The following is a 16,771-nucleotide window of genomic DNA, read 5'->3' as shown; positions in this document are numbered from 1 at the left end:
AAAGAAAAAAAAACCCAAAAAAAAACCCACCGTGCAACTAACAAGAGCTATTAATTTTAAACTTAACATACTTGCTTAAACTCCATGCATACATTGCTAATTGATCCTTAATGGCAACTGCTCTTTCCCTTGTTACTTTTTGTTTTTTATATACATAAAAAACTTCAGTATTTTCTTCACCCTTGATCACTAATGATGGTTAAAGAGTTTCATCTTTACCCTCCAACTTTCTTTGACCACACACACACACACACTGTGATCATGCCATTTTTGTTCCTAGGTTCTGCCCATATTGGCTCATTTTGAGAGCTTTCTGGGATGACCTCTTTCAATAGTGCATTAATGGACTCATTAATGAATATTGCAATATCATCTCCTCAGTTGCATCTTCCCAGCCTTGCCAGACGCTGGGATGTTGAGTTGCCAGTCTTGCCCAGATTTGTCTTTTTGATACAACAATATCAGATTCCTACATATCAGTCAATACTATGAAGTTCATCTGCTTTATCAATCAGACTTCCTGCATTAAAATAAATACAATTTGGCCTTGCATTCCTCCCATAAAACTTGTCTATCTATTAGACTGACATCATTTTCCTAAACTCACAAGAAACTGAAGATTCTGGAAATCCATCTTTTTAATTCACCATCCCACCCCCTCTATGACCTGTGGTCTCCTGCACTGTTAAAATGAGGCCCAATGGAAGCTCAAGGAATAATCTTCCATTTCTCTTCTGGGCATGTTGCAGCCTGATGACTGAACTTCAAAATCTCTGTTTTCCATCTACATTTGAGAGCATATCGATGATAACTGTACTCTTCTCCATGGCTCATTCACTTGTTAAATTAGTTTCAATTCTCCCCAACAGTATAAGGTCTCTACAAAGATGCTTGACCTGTTCCATTTCCAGTGCCATTTTTTTCTTACAGGTCCCAGCTTCTCTAGAAATGGGTCCAATGTTCCAGAAACCTAAAGTTGTCCATCCTACACCGTCCTATTAGCCACATACTTACCTGCCTAGACTCTTATTCTTATATATGTTCAAAGTATATCAGCAGTAGGGAAGTTACTTCAAAGGTTCTGCTCTTTGATTTCTGAACCAGCTCCGTCAACCTCATCCCTCCTTTTACCTGCTTCTTTGCAGCAGGAATTTTAGCTGCTTACCTTCCTCCTTTAGAATGGGTCCTGTTTTTTATTCATTACTGGACACGGAAGTTCCTGTCTATTTTCCTCACTGTCGTGTCAGCTACCACATTTGCCCTTGTACTCCTGGAATATTTTATCCCCTTATGCAGCAGAGTCACACACTGTGCCATATTCTTGATTGTCCTGGATTCCTCAGAGATGCATTCAACCCTGCCCCCCCCATTCCTATTTTCCAATACGCCAATACAGCAAAATGGACTGAGATATACTGTGAGCTTTTTCCCGACTGCTTGGTTCATGCCTGTTCCTTCTCTAACAATTTTTGCTTAAGCTTTCAGGTGACCATCACTGAAACATGCTCTTCACATGAGTTTCAGCCATGCAGCTGTGCTCTTGTATCTCAAGCCAGTGTTCAAAGTCTCAGCCTGGCCAGACTGGAGGTGCACCTCATGGATGCAATCATGCAGACTGCAAGGCGCCTCTCAGAACTGCCATCTGCTTCAAGCCATGCAACATATTGGACCAAAATGACGTACTTTTAATTTGGAAAGGCCTCTTAAAATGTAATGCAATCATATCTCACACTTCCAATTTGATTTGTACAAAAAATGAAAATATTTATTAACCATCTACATAATTGTCATAAATGACACGCTGACTAATCAAAGAACAATGTTTGCGAAGAGGCCACAAACACTCCTCGCTCAAGCCCCATCCTTATTTTTCGGTCCCTCTACTCCATAAACCACTGTGCTTTATAGACATAGACATAGAATAGTACAGCACAGTACAGGCCCTTCGGCCCACAATGTTGTGCCGACACTCAAACCCTGCCTCCCATATAAGCCCCCACCTTAAATTCCTCCCTATACCTGTCTAGTAGTCTCTTAAACTTCACTAGTGTATCTGCCTCCACCACTGACTCGGGCAGTGCATTCCACACACCAACCACTCTCTGAGTAAAAAACCTTCCTCTAATATCCCTCTTGAACTTCCCACCCCTTACCTTAAAGCCATGTCCTCTTGTGTTGAGCAGTGGTGCTCTGGGGATGAGGCGCTGGCTATCCACTCTATCTGTTTCTCTTATTATCTTGTACACCTCTATCATGTCTCCTCTCATCCTCCTTCTCTCCAAAGAGTAAAGCCCTAGCTCTCTTAATCTCTGATCATAATGCATACTCTCTAAACCAGGCAGCATCCTGGTAAATCTCCTCTGTACCCTTTCCAATGCTTCCACATCCTTCCTATAGTGCGGCGACCAGAACTGGATAGTGAGGCGACCAGAACTTCATCCACTTCCCTTTATTTGCACTCTGACAGCCCTAGTCCAGTCAACTGAACTTTATCGACCTCAGTTGAAAATGCCACAATTACATTTACAAGGTAAAGTCACCCCTCAAAATATTTCCTTTAACTCCTCATCTGAAACTGTAAGCTTTAGCTAAAAAACAGCCTGCAGGTATGAAATTGCAAAAGTTACTAACTTAAAAATAAAATAATATACACCCACCAAAGCCTACACTCTTGAGCTGTGATTTGATAAAACCATTGTTGGTCAATGCAACAAATCTCGTGTTATGTCACTCTTCCTCTTTAACACTTACTGGACTTTTGACTTGAATGATTATTCCATCGCCAGCAACTAAAAAACAAACAACAATGAATGAATAGGAACAGCTCAATTACTTAACCAGTTTATCTGAATACTCTCCACATCCCACAGACAAAAGAGACAAAATCCTAAATAAAAGTAAAGAGGGCATAAGAAAATCAGAAATCTTCTCAATTAAGTAATCAATAGCAGTTGAAGACACAATTCTAGCCACATACTTGCCATTTGGGAATGTAGTCTTTTCCCCAGTCAGCAAAAACACAACTCTCATTTGAAGGAGTTTGTCAAATTAGCCTTCTTTTCACAAGCTGAAAGGCCACTCATTCACTTTTTCTAACAGGAGAAAACCCAAACTCCTGATATCTTACCTTGTTGCAGCCTTGTAAACTTGAAATTGTTTAATTTCTGCTTAAGCTATTTAACCTACTTAATTAAAACAAACACTGCACGAACACAGTTCATTCTCCTTGTAGCAATAAGAATCAGAATCAATTGATTGCCTGTATTACCAGAATTGATTGTGATTTGGTGTCAAGCATAAAACACAGGACAATGCCGTGACACAATAATAACCAACACTTTAAAAGACAATAGTGCAAACAGCCATGAGCGATCAACAATTCACAGAACAGTTAGATTCGCAAATGTCAAAAATACATATTTAAATAATTTTCAGCATATGAACAGATGAAATAATTATCAACAGAACAAGGAGAGCAGGAAAGACCGTTTAACAGATGTTGTGCAGGGACAGTTAGGGTGTTATCCCCAAGTAGGTTTTGTTGAGAAGCTGGATAGCTACAGAAAAGAAATTTTGGTGATGATTAATCCTCGTGGTGATAGACATGTAGGGTCTCCCTAATGGCATTTTGGTGAATAGGTGACTGCTAACGTGGGTAGAGTTAGCAGTGATATTTTCAGCTCTTTTCAGAGGTGGTCACAACTCTCTGAATGAAGACTGGGTAAAAATTCATCAGGAAACTTAACATTGAGATATTAAGTTTCCTAAACTGGTGTAGAAAGAACAATCTCTGCTGGGCTTTTCTAGTGATGAGATTAACACTCATGTCCCACTTCAGTATATTTGTAATGGTAGTCCCCAGGGATTTGAATGACTTGACACAGACACAGCCGGACCATTAATTTCCAAGGGAGGGCAGGTAGAGGTTTGTTGATAGAGGTCAATCCTCATTTCCACTATCATGATAGCATTAAGCTCCAAGCTGTTACAAGCTCAGTCTACCTCTCTTTGATATCATTATTAGCAATGAGACCAACTACTGTTGTGTTATCGGTGAATGTTAGGAATTTAATGGATTTGTCGGTGGAGGTACAGTCAATTGTGTAGAGTGCCTGTGCTTATAGACATTGGATCAGACAAATAGAAACCTAGCCTTACATACTGCTTCCTTCCTGTCAGGGAGTTTGTAATCTACTGGCAGGTACTGTAGGGTACAGCTGGTTCGGTTAGCTGGAACAGCTGTGTTGGAGGCGGAGTTAAAATCTGCAAAGTCCTCGTCTAGGTGTTGGTAGGTACCGAGATTGAGAGAGTATTTAGAAGAAAAAATATGCACTGTACCAACTTATTAACAATGGTTTTGATCACTTCTATCCATTGAGAATATACCTAGACATTCTCCAACATATTGATGCATATGAGAGTAAATATGTACTGCAAGGTTTAATGCACTGGTGAATGTAGGAGAAAACAGGCCCAGTGTCCTACCTGTAAAGGGAAATATGATGGGACATATATTTGTGGAGATTGAGTGTATGAGAAATGTAGGGAATGGTGTAGCAACGAGCAGATCTGGAGGTGGTAGCATGGGATAGAAATTGAGGCTGAGGAAAGAAGAATCAAGAAGAGAGCAGTCAGGGAAAAGATAAGTGATCCTGTGGGTAGACATGTAATTAATTTATTTATTAACTAACATCCAGTGCAGAATAGGCCCTTCCAGCCCTTTGAGCCACGCCACCCAGCAATCCTCCGATTTGAATCCTAGCCTAACCGCAGGACAATTTACAATGACCAATTAGCCTACCAGGTGGTATGTCTTTGGACTGTGGGTGGAAACCAGAGCACCCGGAGGAAACCCACGTGGTCACGGGGAGAATGTACAAACTCCTTACAGGCAGCAGCGGGAATTGAACCCAGGTCACTGATACTGTAAAACCACTATGCTACTACGGCATAATCAAGTTTGTATCATGTTTAAAAAAAAGGGTTGAAAGTGTGATTCTTGTCTGATCAATATCAATGGTATTGGATGTAAGCTGGAGGACACAACAAATAAAATTCTTGCACAGGACCTTTCGGACTGTGTGGTCATGGTCAAAGTAACTGTAGCAGGCCTTAGCTGTCCCACTTCAGCATGACTGGACTACGCCTAAAGTGCAGATAGGAATAATACGATGGCACACGCTGCACAAAGACGGCAATGTACCTACGCATATCATACGTGTGGATCTACAATGAATTTTCAAAAGTATGCAATCCTATGAACAAAGCTTTTGGATTTTAAATTAAATTCTTTAGTGCTGTTCATGAAAATCTTGTGCCACCCAAAAGAATGCCAAGGCCAATAAGTTTTAGAGGTTGTGTGTCTGTTTTTACGAATCTAATACCTTTTGATTTCATAGTCTTTGTGTGGATGTCATATGGCTTCTTCACACAGCTGAGCTTATTCTGAGTGCAAGGAAAATTTAAGGAATAAAGCTTCCTTTTATTTTCTTTTCAGCTCTGTTCAATTCTGCTAAGGAAGCAATTGTATTTTCAACCACTTATTTGTGCTAATGCCTTCATACATTCCTTCAGAAACAGATACAGAAAATTCTGGTAATACTCAGTAGATTAATTTTATCTTTTTCACTTTCTCTTAACATGGTGCCTGTTGTGCATTTCAGTACTTTCCGATTTTGTTTTAGATTTCTTTTGCCTTCTTATTTGTAACCAGGAACATTGATGGATGACATGTGGAGTTTTTGAAGTGAATTTCTAATACTAAGTATTTGAATGCTGCCAGAGGATAAGTTATTGTGTCAGATACGACTTGAGTTGTCTCAGATAAGGCTACTTACCCATTGCATGGGCATGATTCTCTGTGGTTGTTTTGTTATTGCTTTCCCCTGCCATTATTCTGTTTATAGACTGAAATCAATTGGTCAGCATCTGGAAAGATGTGTGTTAAACAGATGGTTTGTGACAGGCCTATGGAAGTTCTGTTCAAGGCTGGAAAATTCTGTCAGTTTTCAAACACAGGCATTGACAAACCCTGGGATGCTCAGGGGCTCTCCTGTGCCTAATCCACCATCTGGGAGCAGGTGAAGAAATTGGCTCCACCCAGAGCTGAAGTAGATGGGTCAGGACTAGGAAAGGTTTCGCATTCATCCATGGCAAGGATCATCTGCAGGGGCCTGTGCTAGGATGGGTTTAGAAGTTGGGAGTAGGTTGGAAGGCAGGAAAGCAGCAACCTGTAATTAGGAATGGTGGTTTGGGGGTCGCTTTACTCATTGAGGATGAGTTGCATTGGGTTGAATTGGCAGAGAGGTAGATGTGAGGTGAGGTGAACAGGACAGCAAGGTGCTTGGTGTGGCTGGGACAGGTGAATATTGACCTAAAGGGGGTCTTAACTGCATCAGTTTCCCTGCTCTGGGCCTCAATGCATGGAGGTAGGTCTTTTTTATATCACACTGAAGCAGCTTTTAGAGGCACTGTGACTGTTTCCTTCTGCGTGGGTAGCTGGGTCCATGCTTTGCGAACAGAAATTATAAAAGTGGCATTCTGGTGTGCATTGGACTCCCCGCTATGCATCTAGAATCTTCCATGTGTTAAATCATCAGCTGAATGAAGGAGCTGAAATGAAACAGGAGGCTTCTTGCAAATTGGACAAAATCCACGACATTTCAATGCAGCTGGATTGCTCAGTACTTGAGACTTAGATTTTGAGATTTGAGAATCATGGAAGCAGACTTACATTTTGTTTGTGTCATCTCTTTGAACAAATCCAATTCATCCCATTCTACCTGCTCTTACACCGTAGCCATGCAATTTATTCTCTTCTCTGCTCCAAGGAGAAGAAGACTAATTTCTGTAATCTCTCCACATTACCGAAATCCCCCCACCCGCCATCCCTCTTCATCTTCACTGCACCTATTTCAGGACCTTGCTATCCTTCCTGAAGAATTGTGTCCATAACTGGACAAATCTCCTGTCAAGGTGTAAGCAGCGATTTATAAAGATGTGAAATCAAATTCTTTCTTTGGAACTTAAAGCTTTTATTTATAAAGCTTGATATTCCATGTATTTTTTTTTAGCAATTTCATCTACTTGTCATGCCTGGCTTTGAAGATTTGTATATGTGAGCTCCCAGGACTCTCTGTCTCTGTATCCCCTGTAACAAGAGCATTTGCTTCTGTGAGTACATTGCATTTTAATTGTCTTTTGCATCTGATTTTTTCATCTTGCTGTTTTATAAAGTATCTTTCGTGCTGAAGAAGTAGTTGATTCTATCTGTGGTTATTTGTCTCTGTCTTTTTAACATGCTGCTGCATCACTGGTTTCTTGCCCTCTGTTAAAACATACAGTGCCCTGATTCTGCCAGTCTGGGAATTAGTGCAGCATCTCTGGTGTATTGATGGCATGCAGCTTGATCAGCAGAACGGTGATAAATAATTCAGGCACTTGCTTTCATCTTGTTCTGAAATGCCCTTACTCACATATATAAGTTACTCCCATGAGCTAAATTGAAGGTGACTGCATTTTCACAGAACGATATCTCATTGTCTAAATATTTTAATCTTGTGCTTTAATCACAGATTTCAACTTGGTTTTGTTTTCATAGAATGTGTGTATCCATGGACACAATATTATCCTAGCACCAAAATATAATTTGTTCTGATAGTACAATGAAAATAGTTACCACTTGATAAAACTGTTCACAGTGAAACTTCAGTCAAATAACAGTACATTTCAAAGTCAAAGTAAATTTATTATCAAATTGCATATTTGTTTCCTCAGATAATTAGACAACAGCTTCAGAAGAACTGCAGAAACTGCTTAATCTAATTTCAGAAATACCGACCTTAAGAATTTTGTTTTTAAAAAAACAGCAGATGCTGCAGATCGAAAATAAAAATAAAAGCTGGGAACACTCAGCAGGTCAGGCAGCATCTGTGGAAAGTAAGATAGTTACATTTCCGGTTGAAGACCCTTCATCAGAACTGGAAGACAGCTTATCTTTAATTTTCAAAGATGGTGGGGCATCGGACAATAGGAGTATCTCTGATACTCCTGGCTGCATTGCTGCCTGGTATGGAGGGGCACTGCTCAGGGTCAAAAGCAGCTGCAGAAAGTTGTAAACTCAGTCAGCTTTATCATGGGCATTGGGCTCTACAGCATCCAGGACATCTTCAAACGGTGATGCCTTGAAAAGGCGGAATCCATCATTAAGTATCGCCATCACCCAGGACATGCCCTCTTCTCATTGCTACCGTCAAGGAAGTGGTATAGGAACCTGAAGACACACACTCAATGATTCAGGAACGGTTCTTCTATTTGCTGTTGGATTTCTGAAGGGACATTGAACCTGTGAACACTACCTCACTACTTTTTTTGTACTTAGATGAGGTCGGGGTTGTTGTGTGGCAAGCTGTTCATCAGGCTACCCAGTTGGTAACCCACTGGGGCAGTTAAAGTGAGAAACTCTGAACAAAGGAATATAAAAGCCATGAAATGAGAGTGGTTAGAAAAGGAGAACACAGACAAGGAATATAAATGTGACATTGAATTGATTTGACTTTATTTGGGCCCATACAAACTTCCTCAATGCCTGAGGTAAAAGAGGCACTGTTGTGCCTTTTTCACCACACGGCTGGTGTGTACAGACCACGTGAGGTCCTCGGTGATGTGGATGCCGAGGAACTTGAAGCTGTTTACCCTCTCAATCCAGATCCATTGATGTCAATAGGGGTTAGCCCGTCTCCATTCCTCCTGTAATCCACAACCAGCTCCTTTGTTTTTGCGACATTGAGGGAGGGGTTGTTTTCTTGACACCACTGTGTCAGAGAGATGACTTCTCCCCTGTAGGTCACCTCTTATTGTTTGAGATAAGGCCAATCAATGTAGTGTCATTGGCAAACTTAAGTAGCAGATTGGAGCTGTGGGTGGTGATACAGTCATGGGTATACAGGGGGTAAAGGAGGAGACTCAGTTTGCAGCCCTGAGGGGCTCCTGTAGGTGTAGGATAATTGCAGGTTATTCCCCTCTCCCTTAATGTGGTGCTGGGGTACTGAAGAATCACTGAGAGGTTTTTTCCTTGAACTGTGAGGAATAAATCAGATGCTGCTCTGAAGAAAGTCTGATTGGAGGTGGCCCAGGAGATCAGCAGTACAACTATGCCAGGCTCCCATTTTCAATCTTGGAAGTACTCTGTCCAAGCCAGGAAAGTTGAATCCAGTTGTAAATTCATATACATCCTGTTGACCGTGCCATCCATTCCCTCACTAGATACTCTCAAGCAGCTCATCATACCCAGTTATTTTAAGTGACCTATCCTGCTCTATCTATGCACCTCGTTATACTGCATATCCATCTGTTTATCCATGTTTGCCACCAATCTTCATCTTTATCCATGCTGGTACAGAAATGGATGCATCTGCTGGATGACCACATGCCACCCCATTTAAGGATGACTTTGTTCTTTGCCTCTATGCAAAGTGTGCACCACATAAAGGATAGAAAGAAAACTGGAAGTGGACCTTTTATAGACCACACACTAACATATATAGAAAAGGTGTATCACTTCTTTGCGTTCACAACCATGGAAGCTAGGTGCCTTTCCGTAAGCTGATGATAGTGCAAAATATCATGGCCTCACATAGCACGGTGCAAACAAACACATTGACTTGATTCCATATGATCACCATTATATTGATAATTGTTATTATGACCTCTTGGATGACAGTTTCTCAGAGGAGTGGATTATTGTTTTGAGTATGTGGCATCACAGATCTCATGTAGGTCGACTGCACCTCAGTCATTGACATGTGCAGTGAGACAGCAACGAAAAAGCCCACATTAGTGTATGCAGCAAGAATGCTTCTTCTGTGGACAGAATGGTAGCCATTTTCATGGAATATTGATCACAGCAGTCATATTAGTGAATATTTGTCTTAAAAATAGTTGTGGTGTATGTGGACATCAGTACCTTTGCCACCTTAAACATGACACCCTAGTTCTGGCCATGCAATCTGTCAGTGATCTACAAGAAGCTACTGTCCAGCAGATAGTTAGAATGAAGTATAGACTGTTTATGAAAGGTTGGATGGCCAAAGTGGAGATGCAAGTGAAATGATTCTACTCATACAGTAACAACCTTGCACTCAACACCAGCAAGACCAAGGAATTGATTGTGGACTTCAGGAAGGGAAAGTCAGGAGAACATACAGCAGTCTTCCTAGAGGGGTCAGTTGTGGAAAGAGAGAGCAGCAAAGTTCCTAAGTAGTATGTAGAGGGCATATCCCAATGTTGAAAGTCTTTAATGATGGATGCCACATTCTTCAAATGCCACCTCTTTAACATATGCTCAGTGGTGCAGAGAGTTGTGCCTGTGATGGAGCTAACTCAGTCTACAAGCCTACACGACCTTTTGTAATCCTGTGCATCAGAGGTGCCACTCTCAGCTATGATGCAGCTAGTCAGAATGCTCTCTACCATACATCTGTAGGGATTCGCAAGAGCCTTTGGTAGCATACCAAATAGTTCCAGCTCCTTATGAAGCAGAGACACTAGCATGCCTCCTTCACAATTACATCAATGTATTGGGCCCAGGATAGATGCTCTCTTTCCAGTCATGATGAAGGGTGTTCAACCTGAAATACAACCATCAGGAGGAGGTATAGGAGCCTGAAGACCCACGTTCAACACTTTAGGAACAGCTTTTTCTCTTCTGCAATCAGATTTCTGAATGGTCCATGAACACTATCTTATTCGTCCTTTGCTTTGTCACCTTGTGTTTGTAACTTAGTCTTGCGCTGTACCACTGCTGCAAAACAGCAAATGTCAATAATAATAAACCTGATGCTGATTCTGGAATCATTTCCAACCCTCAGTTCAGATGCCTCTTCTTTACAAAATGGCCAGACCTGAACCTCTACAGATATATGATTATTTGGGATCATACTGAGTCCAAAAGATGAGAAATCTCTGTAATAAACAAATTACTAGAAATACTTTGCAAGTCAGGGAAAATCTATAGTGAGCAGAATACTGAAATTGTTTCAGGTTGATAATACTAGGTATGAAACAGGTTAGTGGGTTTTAATCAAGAAAAGGAAGTGTCATAGAGTCATAGAAAAATAGAACACAGAAAAAGGCCCTTCAGCCCATCTAGTCTTAAACTTCCTACTTCCATCGACCTGCACCTGGACCACAGCCGTCCGTACCCCTACCATCCATGCACCTATCCAAACTTCTCTGAAATGTTGAAATCGAGCTTGCATGCATCACTTGCACTGTCAGCTTGTTCCACACTCTCACCACCCTCTGAGTAAAGAAATTTCCCCTCATGTTCCCCTTAAACATGATTTCACCTTTCACCTTTAAGCCATGACCTCTAATTGTAGTCTCACCCAAACTCAGTGGAAAAAGCATGCTTGCATTCATCCTATCTATAGTCTTCATAATGTTGTATACCTCCATCAAATCTCCCCTCAAATTCTACGTCCCAAGTAATCAAGTCCTAATCTCTTCAACCTTTCCTTATAACTTGCGTCCTCCAGTCCCGGCAACATCCTTGTAAATCTTTTCTGTGTCTTTCAATCTTATTTACATATTTCATGTAGGTAGGTGACCAAAACTGCACACAATACTCCAAATTCGACCTCCATTGTGTCTTATATGACTTCAACATAACATCCCATCTCCTGTACTCAATATTTTGATTTATAAAGGCCAATGTGCCAAAAGCTTTCTTTATGACCCAATCTCCTGTGCCGCCACTTTCAATAAGTTATGGACCTGTACTGCCAGACCCCTTTGTTCTACCGCACTCCTCAGTGCCCTACCATTAACCGTGTAAGAACTACCCTGGTTGTTCTGACTGAAGTGCAACACCTCATACTTGTCTGCATTAAATTCCATCTCCCATTTTCAGCGTATTTCAGCCCAAGTGTGTCAGTGAACAATAAATAAAAGAAAGGCTCTAATAGTGTTGAAGGCAGAAGTCTAAAGTAGTTTGTAATAGAACAGAAGTAGCAACATTGTTCAATATCTGCTGCCAGCTGAGGGAAAACTTAATTGGTTTTCACAGATCAGAGGACATGGTGGAGGATCCTGTCATTATGGGGATGTTTAAATGCAGGTGGATATGGCTGAAGGAAAATTGTGGAAAGAGGATCACATATAAATTGCCACAGTGCTGAGCAGGATGGATTTGTACTATTGCACCACCTGATCAGGCACTGTGTAGACAGAAATAAATAGAACAGTGCCAACTATTTTAAATTTATAAATGGAGGGGTGATGACTTAGGGATAAAGATAACAGCTTTCAGAACCAATGACAGCAAAGCACAGTGAGAAATGCTGTTATAATTATCAAAGATGATTCCAGATTCAAGATTGTTTTATGTAATTTCCTGTACACAAGTGTAAGGAGAATTAAGTAATTGTTACCCCCGATCCAATGAAGCACAAAAAAACGCAAAAGGTAACGAACACAATAATAAAAAATACAACTAATATAAATACATAAGATAGCTTATACGCATAGATTGACTGATTGTTTTATTGCAGAGAGGTGAGAATTAGATCAGCCATTCTCAACGGGAGCCATATGGTCCCCTTGGGCGCCCTGGCACATTTGAAGGGGGCCACTGACTGAAAACGGTGAGAAGGGGAGCCCCAAGGGTTTATGGGGTCCCTGGAAACTGAACTGATGAAATACCCAAGCAGCAACCTTCATTGGAGTCAATAGTTTCCCTTCTATTTATAATACCTTTCCAACACACCGTTTGAATTCGGCGCACTTGGTAAATTCATTGCTTAAGCTCCTCTCACACAGCCTCACTTCAGAGTCAGTCGTGAATCAGACTGCACCGGATCAACGTATTCAATCAAGGGTTCTCGCATCCATTATCGCCGTACTTCATTCTCTGAAGATCAGCGTGTCTTGCTAGGCCTTTTTTTAGCATAGTAACTTTAAAATATATGTGTTTGGGTATATTATACGTTAAGGTAGGTTGTGAAGAGTGTTTATTACTGCATAAGCCGTCACTGAAAAAAAAATCCCTGGCTCCGGGTGACAGCATCTGTTGGTGTTGTATCCCTGTTTGAAAGGGGGGTCCTGGAACCTGAGACGAGCTCCTAAGGGTGCCATGGCCAAAAAACGGTTGAGAGTCACTGAATTAGATGATTAGAACAAAAATACAGATAAACAGATTAGAGTACACAGCCTAGTTGGGTCTGTTGGGTGTATAAATGGAGGATGGGAGGATGAATACAGGGCCCTGGTGGAGGACTTTGTCAAATGGTGCAAGCTGAATTAAGTGCAGTTCAACATCAGTAAAACAAAGGAGATGGTGGTGGACTTTAGGAAGACTAAGCCTGCATTGCTCCCTGTTACTATTGATGGTGAGGACATGGATGTGGTGAGGACCTACAAGTACCTGGGGGTGCACTTGGATAACAGACTTGAGTGGAACACTAACATAGAGACTGTGTACAAGAAGGGCCAGAGTCACCTCTACTTCCTGAGGAGACTGAGGTCCTTTGGAATATGCAGACCTCTCCTTCACATGTTTTACCAGTCTGTTGTCGCCATTACAATCTTCTTTGTGGTGGTGTGCTGGGGCAATGGCATCAACATGGGTGATGCCAACAGGCTCAATAAACTGATTGGAAAGGCTGGCTCTGTTATAGGAGTCAAACTGGACACACTGGAGGCTGTGGTAGAACAAAGAACCCAAGAGAAAATCCCGGCAATTCTGGACAATATTTCTCACCCTCTGCATGCCACCTTGGCTGAACAGAGGAGCACTTTCAGTAATAAACTATGACAACTACGCTGCTCTAAACAGTGTTTTATGAGATCATTCTTACCCGTGGCCATTAGCTCTATAATGAGTCAACCTTTAGCCATGGAAGTGATGACCCCCTCCTGTTAGACTATTAGTGGCAACTTATTTTTTTATTCTTTCTACGTCTGTTCGAAAACTTATATCTGTGCACTTCTAATGCCATAGTGACACTGTAATTTCCTTTGGGATCAGTAAAGTATTTATCTATCTGAGTAATCATTGGTTATACAGTATAACATGCAGAACTGAATGTGTGGGGTATGATCTAGTAACCGTTACTGAGGCATGGCGACAAGATCATCAGGGCTGGGAACTAAATTTTCCGAGGTGCAGGGCCTACATGGAAGATAGAAAAAGTGTTGCAAAGTTAGTTTTGATGATTAAAGACAAAATATTTTTAGTGAAATGAGAAAATATAATACAAGATGAATTGGTAGTAGGACCTTATGAACAGAAAGTAAGTAGAAAAGTATTTAAGATATAGTTTGGAGTCTTCTGCTCCCACCCTTGAAGTAATATAGTGAGTGACTGAGACTAAGCCACTATTTATCTATTGAGATATGGCACAGAATTGGCCCTTCGAGACACGCTGCCCAGCAATCCCCCCGATTTACTCCTCGCCTGATCATAGTAACACAATGACCAATTAACCTACCAGCCGATACGTCTTTGGACTGTGGGAGGAAACCAGAGCAACTGAAGGAAACCCACACGGTCACGGGGAGAATGCAAAACTCCTTACAGGCAGCAGCAGGAGTTAAACAGTGGTTTTGACCGGGATTTTAACTTGCATATTGGTGGGACAAGCAGCTAGGTAATGCCAGAAGGGTAGTGGATTTCTGATACGTTCAACATGTAGAATGCCCCATAGACAAAACAGGGCAGGGTGCATTAGATTTACCAATGAATAGAGAACAATTATTAATGGAAATAATAATCATAACATTATTGAGATCCATGTAACATGAAACCATCCGAAAACTACTCTTCATTATGAGAGTGAACGATGAGTGAAAGGGAGTAGTAAATCTGCAATTCTGCCTTCTATCCAATAATACACATTCCTCTTTGCTATCTCCCTGAACCTCTTTCCTCCTTTTCTATTTAAAGGTCAATTATAAGCTTGAAAATTGATGGATTCTGGATTGACAGTACAACCCAAGGGACGTAGAAATAGACTGCAGACAATGCAGGGCTTCCAAGGTTCAGTGAGCCATTGCTGGATGGACTGAAATCATCCACAGGGACCCGAGATTCTACTGCTGCTCTTAGTTAAAATTTCTACCCTTCCCTCCCCCAATGTTTTTCCTTTTTGATCAAAGAAAGAAAGAAAAAGCCAAAACCTTTACAAAGCTATATGATAACCAGTAATTATATGGCATTTGCAGTGAGTATGAGCTTATTGCAACAAATTGCAGGCAAGCCTGATGCACCCAACATTTATATTGTGGGGAAAGCAGAAAGACACAGATGTTCATTTCTCAGGTGGTGGCTTGTTAAGGGTGATGGGGATATAAACATTGACAGCACCAGCTTTACTTCCCATGAAATTTAGTTTTCACACCATTTTGGTTGAATATTACAGTCCACAAAGATGCAGCCTTAGTTTTAGATGTTTGGCAATTCTGTGGTGTACACTTAACATGACAACCTCTATTTCTAAACATTATATAAAATTTGTGTCAGTCACAGTCGACCAACCTGACAACACTTTCAGTGCTACACAATGGAAAGTGTCTAACCATTTTATAAGACACAGCCTAACTAATTTCTTTAACAAATCAGCTTGCAAATTTTGTATGTAGCTAGTTAAGGTGCCACCAAACCTAAGGTGGAATCTATCATCTCACTGTAATTCCATAAATTTACCGGAAAGTGCCACAGTGCAAAGCTTTGAATCTGTATCCCAGGGATACGCTCTACTTTCAAACACACAATTATGTTCATATTGTAAGTTGGAAGTCAGCACTACAGATCAGCTTTCAACTGTTGACAGGGGATTTTATAAGCTAGTTTGTTTCACAAAGTAGGCTGGAGTTCATATTTGAAATGATTTTTAACAAATACCTTTAGTGGTGCAGGTGAAGAGGCAATGAAGGAGCTGAAGACAGAAATCTTATTCCCTTTTTCCAGGGAAGTGCTGGGATGAATGACTGTGTGATCTGTGAACTTCCATAGGTTCAACAAATTTGTTTTTGAACCAGGAAGCCTCATCAGGTGCATGAATCAAAGCGCCAGACATGCTGGTGCAATTTGCCATGACCAGTAAGATGTAAGATAAAACAAGAAATTTAGAATATCTCAACCGGTCAGGCAACATCTGTGGAAAGTAAAATGCAGCCAGTGAAGTTTAATCAGAATTTTATTACCGATGTCGGGCATCTGCAATATTTCAGTTATAGATGCTGTATAAGAGTTAAAGCCAGTTAGCAAAGGTTAGGGATAGGAAATTAATGTCAAATCTTTCAGTTGAAATCTTTACTTTCCAGCAGCTGTGCCCCTCAGAGAGGCCAGGTGCTCAAAGTGCCTGTTTTACTTGTCAATCAGTGCTACTAAGGCTGTGGAAATGTCACTGTTTGGGTTAGCAGTCAGTATCTACAATTTCCCCTTTTTCCCTGTCCTACTACCGGTGATTTTAATGAACATCTAAATAGCTGTTTTCCTGATCTTTGTGATAACAGGGACTGGAAAAAGTTCAATTTTAATGAGAAACTGATGAGAGCTAAGACTGTATCTGCTGCAATCTATATGGATTTTGGGAAACCTTACTTCCTATTCAAGTTTCAATAGATCAACCAAATCTTCAAATTCAAAGACAAAAATTGGTAAATAAAATTGCCAAAGTAGTATTTAATTGTTTTAATGTATTACGTGTTTTGCATGCTAAGATAATTTATTGCTTCAGTACACTGAGAGTACAAGGGAAAATAATAACAA

General features: G+C 40.8%; 1 long non-coding RNA gene across 2 annotated transcripts in view; it reads left to right on the top strand.

Moving 5' to 3' along the window:
- Positions 1–16,771, top strand: part of LOC134336734 (uncharacterized) — a 445,998-nt gene that overhangs the window by 392,920 nt on the left and 36,307 nt on the right. Inside the window, exon 7 of one of the 2 annotated variants that reach the window (XR_010015871.1) lies at positions 7,074–7,126. The exons of the other annotated variant lie outside the window; for it this stretch is intronic. This is a non-coding gene — a long non-coding RNA (uncharacterized LOC134336734). Of the gene's footprint in view, positions 1–7,073; positions 7,127–16,771 lie in introns of those variants that run through there. 2 annotated transcript variants of the gene reach the window in all.

Source organism: Mobula hypostoma, chromosome 23 (genome assembly GCF_963921235.1).
Source record: "Mobula hypostoma chromosome 23, sMobHyp1.1, whole genome shotgun sequence".
Classification (NCBI taxonomy): domain Eukaryota; kingdom Metazoa; phylum Chordata; class Chondrichthyes; order Myliobatiformes; family Myliobatidae; genus Mobula; species Mobula hypostoma.
The sequence above is the reverse complement of the archived record's forward strand: the minus strand, read 5'-3'. Positions and strand labels throughout refer to the sequence as shown.